This window comes from Ornithorhynchus anatinus, chromosome 3 (genome assembly GCF_004115215.2).
Source record: "Ornithorhynchus anatinus isolate Pmale09 chromosome 3, mOrnAna1.pri.v4, whole genome shotgun sequence".
Taxonomy (NCBI): domain Eukaryota; kingdom Metazoa; phylum Chordata; class Mammalia; order Monotremata; family Ornithorhynchidae; genus Ornithorhynchus; species Ornithorhynchus anatinus.
Window position 1 is genome coordinate 91,046,483 of NC_041730.1, and position 5,381 is coordinate 91,051,863.

The following is a 5,381-nucleotide window of genomic DNA, read 5'->3' on the forward strand; positions in this document are numbered from 1 at the left end:
GAGGTACATTCATTCATGCAAACGTTGAATAGGCCGACATACGCGGAGTGGAGTGTGCGCATTCAGTTGTAGTAGGAGATCGGTGAGGTAAGGTAGGAGGAGGTAGAGTGATTGAGTGTCTTAAATCCAATGTTAAGGAGTTTCTGTTTGATGCTGAGGTGGATGGACATGGATGCCCATCCACTAGAGGTTTCTGAGGAGTGGGAGACAATAATAATAATAATAGTATTTGTTTAAGCACTTACTATCTGGCAGTTACTGTTCTAAGCAATGGAGAAGATACACACTGTCCCTGTCCCACAAAGGATTCACAATCTTAATCCCCATTTTACAGATGAGGGTACTGAGGCCCAGTGAAGCGAAGTGACTTACTCAAGGTCACGCAGAAGACAAGTTGCCGAGCTAGAATTAGAACCCAGGTCCTTCTGACTCCCAGGCCCATGATCTATCCACTAGACCATGCTGCTTCTGCGCCTTTTGTGATCTGAGATGTGGACTGAATATTTTTTTAGATAAATAAACAGGACAGCAGAGGGAAATAAGGACAGGACTGAGAGTTTCCAACAAGCTGACTCTTTGGGTGTTCCCAATTCCGGCAGAACCTGGGAGTCCCCGACTTTTTTTTTATCCTTTCCGTTTATGTTTTTTTTCCGTGGGTCCCATCTCGACCTTCTTCCTCTATTGTGTGGTTGTGATTGCGCCACGTAGCTCCTCCCTTTTACCCTTTGCCCCTCCCTAAAAGTCCCCCTTAAACAGACCCTCCCAAGGTTTCCTTTCCTCTTTCAGCTCAAGGCCGAGAAAGTAAAGCCCGGCCAGCAACAGGAAGAGCCTTGGCTGCCTTCCTACCCCCATGTCCAGTTTTCCCCCATAACACATCTCTCAGAATTGTCCTCTTTTTCCTTTTGGGAACCCATAGACCCTTTTCAAGCCCAGAATTTCCAGTTTCCGGGTACCTACAACACCTAGGGATCGTACTTAAGGGCATGGAGCAGATGGGACGGAGGAGACCGATTTAAGGCTCTGACTTTTCTTTTCACTGGAAAATATTCCAGAGGAAATGGCTGTGAGTGTGTTTCTTGGGAGTCCGGGGAAGACAGAACACTTGGGAATCAGATGGCCCTCCTTGACTGCACACCTCGGTCAGACTATGATTTGAACACAGCACCGGGGACTGAAAGTGGCAACGGCAGCCATAGACCCAAGGATTTGCCTGGTGCAGAAAGAGACTGTTTGCCTCCTATCAGTCTTCTCCACTGTGCTTGAGCACGTGAACAGCGAACCCCCTCCAAAACCCCATCTCTGAAGACAGAGACCAATCCTTCCTTCAGAGCAGACCACCTCTAGTGTGTAGATGACCAAATTCAGGCAGAAATCAGAATTTATAAAGCACATAATAATAACGTTGGTATCTGTTACGCGCTTACTATGTGCAGAGCACCGTTCTAAGCGCTGGTGTCGATACAGGCTAATCAGCTTGTCCCAGGTGAGGCTCACAGTTAATCTCCATTTTACAGATGAGGTAACTGAGGCACCGAGAAGTTGCGACTTGCCCACGGTCACACAGCTGCCAAGTGGCAGAGCCGGGATTAGAACCCATGACCTCTGACTCCCAAGGCCGCGCTCTTTCCACTGAGCCACTGAGCAGGTATCTGTCGCCGACTTGTTCATTCCAAGCGCTCAGGACAGTGCTCTGCGCATAGTAAGCGCTCAATAAATACTATTGAATGAATGAGCCACGCTGATGAGAGGCCAGTGTTGGGGGAAGAGAACTGGGCTGGATAGATCTTTGGTCTGACCCAGGATGGCACTTTAAGTGTCTCAAAGCCTTGCTAGCTTTCCTTTCCAGCTGCGGGCCTCTTGGGAGTGGATGTTCGCCTTCCTCTCTAGACTGTAAGCTCGTTGTGGGCAGGGGATGTGTCTTCTGATTGTTATATTGTCCTCTCCCAAGCCTGGTACAGTGCTTGGCACACAGTAAGCGCTCAATAAATCCGACTGAATGAATGAATGAGCCCTAACTGTCCCCCAATTAGCTCCCTTACCACGTTGCCATCTTGTGGCCGAGCCAACTTACTGCAGGATCCCTGGTTGCCCCTCTTCGCCCTTCCTCCTCCTCCCTAATAATAATGTTGGTATTTGTTAAGCGCTTCCTAGGTGCAGAGCACTGTTCTAAGCGCTGGGGTAGATACAGGGAAATGAGGTCGTCCCACGTGAGGCTCACAGTTTTCATCCCCCTTTTACAGATGAGGGAACTGCGGCCCAGAGAAGTGAAGTGACCTGCCCACAGTCATACAGCTGACAAGGGGCAGAGTCGGGATTCGAACCCATGACCTCTGACTCCCAAGCCCGGGCTCTTTCCACTGAGCCACGCTGCTTCTCTAGAACCCAGGTCCTTCTGACTCTCAGGCCCTGCTCTAGCCACTAGGCCATGCTGCTTCTGTTCCCCCATCATTATCATCAACGGCATTTATTGCAGAACACTGTAATATAGGAAGGTGTTCTTAGCACCTTACCCACTGTGCCCAACCAGTCTTAGACTCCTCCGCAGCTGTTATTGCCCCAACCCCCCCAGCCCCTCCCACTAAAGTTCATAATAATAATAATTATGGCATTTGTAAAGCGCTTACTTTGTGCCAAGCACTGTTCTAAGCGCTGGGATAGATACAAGGTGATCGGGTTGTTCCGCGCGGGGCTCCCAGTCTTAATCCTCATTTTACAGATGAGGGAAATGAGGCACAGGGAAGTGAAGTGACTTGCCCAAAGTCACATAGCTGACAAGGGGCAGAGTTGGGATTAGAAACCATCACCTCTGACTCCCAAGCCTGTGCTCTTTCCGCTAAACACCGCTGCTTCGATCCCTATCCAATCAATTAATCAAGCAATCGTTTTTATTGAGCATTTTTTTTAATAATGGTATAATGGTAGTGGTCAAAAACTGCTCTTTGCACTGGGATAGATACAAGTGATTTATGTTGGTCACTGTCCCTGTCCCGCATGGGGCTAATAACCTAAGTAGGAGGGAGAACTAGAGAACCTAAGCGTGGAGAAGTTAGGTTACGGTGTGCAGAACTGGAAGCAGTGTGGCTCAGTGGAAGGAGCCCGGGCTTCGGAGTCAGAAGTCATGGGTTCGACTCCCGGCTCTTCCACTTGTCAGCTGTGTGACTGTGGGCAAGTCACTTCACTTCTCTGTGCCTCAGTGACCTCATCTGTAAAATGGGGATAAACTGTGAGCCTCATGTGGGACAACCTGATGACTCTGTATCTACCCCAACACTTAGAACAGAGCTCTGCACATAGTAAGCACTTAATAAATACCAACATTATTATTATTATTATTACTAAGCGCTTGGGAGAGTACGATAAAACAGAGTTGGTAGATAACCGCCGAGCAGTTGGTGTGCAAAGAGCCATATCATTCATGGGCCCTTCCCCCAGGAGGAGCGTGAAGTCATTATCGTGATTCTTGATTCTTTTAATCGTGATTATGTTGTCTTGTTTTTGTCCGTCCGTCTCCCCCATTTAGACTGAGAGCCCGTCATTGAGCAGGGATTGTCTCTAACTGTTGCCAAATTGTACATTCCAAGCGCTTAGTACAGTGCTCTGCACATAGTAAGCGCTCAATAAATACTGTTGAATGAATATGTTCCCCGCTCACGGCAACAAACACCCTCAGTGGTGCCTATTGCCACCCTCCGCAACTGTTCCCCTCTCCACAACTCCCTTCCCTCGCTGTCCACCTTTCCCTCACTCTCCACCCCGAGATCCCCCTCTCCCTGCCCTCTCTGCTTCTTCGCTGCTCTTTTGGGCCTGTACAACATCTATTTTCATGTTCTTCCTACTATAATAATAATAATTGTGGGTATTTGTTAAGCACTTACTATGTGCCAGGCATTTTACTAAGTGCCGGAGTAGATACAAGGTGATCGGGTTGGACACAGTCCAACGTAGGACTCACCAACTTAATCCCCATTTTTACAGGTGAGGCAACCGAGGCCCAGAGAAGTTAAGTGACTTGACCAAGGTCGCACAACAGGCAAGTGGTGGAGGCAGGATTAGAACTCAGATCCTCTGATTCCCAGCCCCCTGCTCTGTCCACTAGGCCACCCTGCTCCCCTTTAAGAGGTCCATATGTGTGAATATCACCCCAGGCAAATTCTTGTATGAACTGATGAAACTGTGACCTTAAAATGGAATATATTCAGATCATAGATGAATTATTGAATGGAGTTTCTCACTCCATTGCCTTAAGAAAGTCATTTCTGCTTTTTTATTTTCTTAGCACAGAACGTAGCGGGGATGTTAAGTGATCTTAGAAGGCTAGCACACTGATGAAATCATGCATAACCCTTAGACCATCACATTAAGCATAAGGCGATCAATTCTGCGCTGGCTTTTGCTGGTGAGAAAGAAGGAAGTTAAATAAATGCCAAACATTTGAATCTGACATGACGGTTTCATGTCTTTGCTATTCGCTTTGCAGAGTATAATTGGCTGGGCAAAATACCAGCAACACTGCATCAAAGCAAATGACCCTCCAGCATTCGTTGGAGAGTTTGGCTCAGCCTAAAATGAATTATTCTGCCAACGCACTCGCCGATAACGGAAGCCTTTGGGAGGCAGAAACAAAGTCAAGCAGAGACCCAGTGGCTTTCCCAGGCATGTTTGAGAACTCTGCTGAAGAAGAGGCTGAGTTCTGTGACATTAATTATTTCCCTGAGTTTGATGGTGGTGATGATGATGATTATGGTACTTGTTAAGCGCTTACTATGTGTCAAGAACGTTCTAAGCGCTGGAGTGGATACAATTTAATCAGGTCCGTTACAGCCCCTGTCCCACAAGGCGCTCCCAGTCTTAATCCCCATTTTCCAGATGAGGGAACTAAGGCCCGGAGAAGTTTAATGACTTGCCCAGGGACACACGGCAGACACGTGGGGGAGCCGGCATTAGAACCCAGATCCTTCTGACTCCCAGGCCCGTGCCCTAAGCGACACTGCTTCTCAAATCGCACCCTGCGTTCCCGAAGTGCGTAGAGCATTCCCTGTACAGTATGGGGATTTGGGGAAGTGATTCCTTCCCTTGCTCTTCTCCCCTGCTCCCCACTGACCATCACCTTACAAGGATGAAGTAGCAGAGCCAGGAAAGCCCGGCTGAGGCCCTGGAATAATAATGATGGTATTTGTTCAGTGTTCACTATGTGCCAGGCACTGTTCTACGTGCTGGAAGCTCTCCACCGTACTTTCCTGCTGGCACCATTTCAGAGATAGCAGGGTCCCTTATCTGAAACAATGAGGCCTGAAAAGCTGGGGCCTCATGGAGAGACTGTGACCTGGGAGATGGGAAACTAGGGTTGTAATAATAATAATGGCATATTTTTAAGCTCTTAC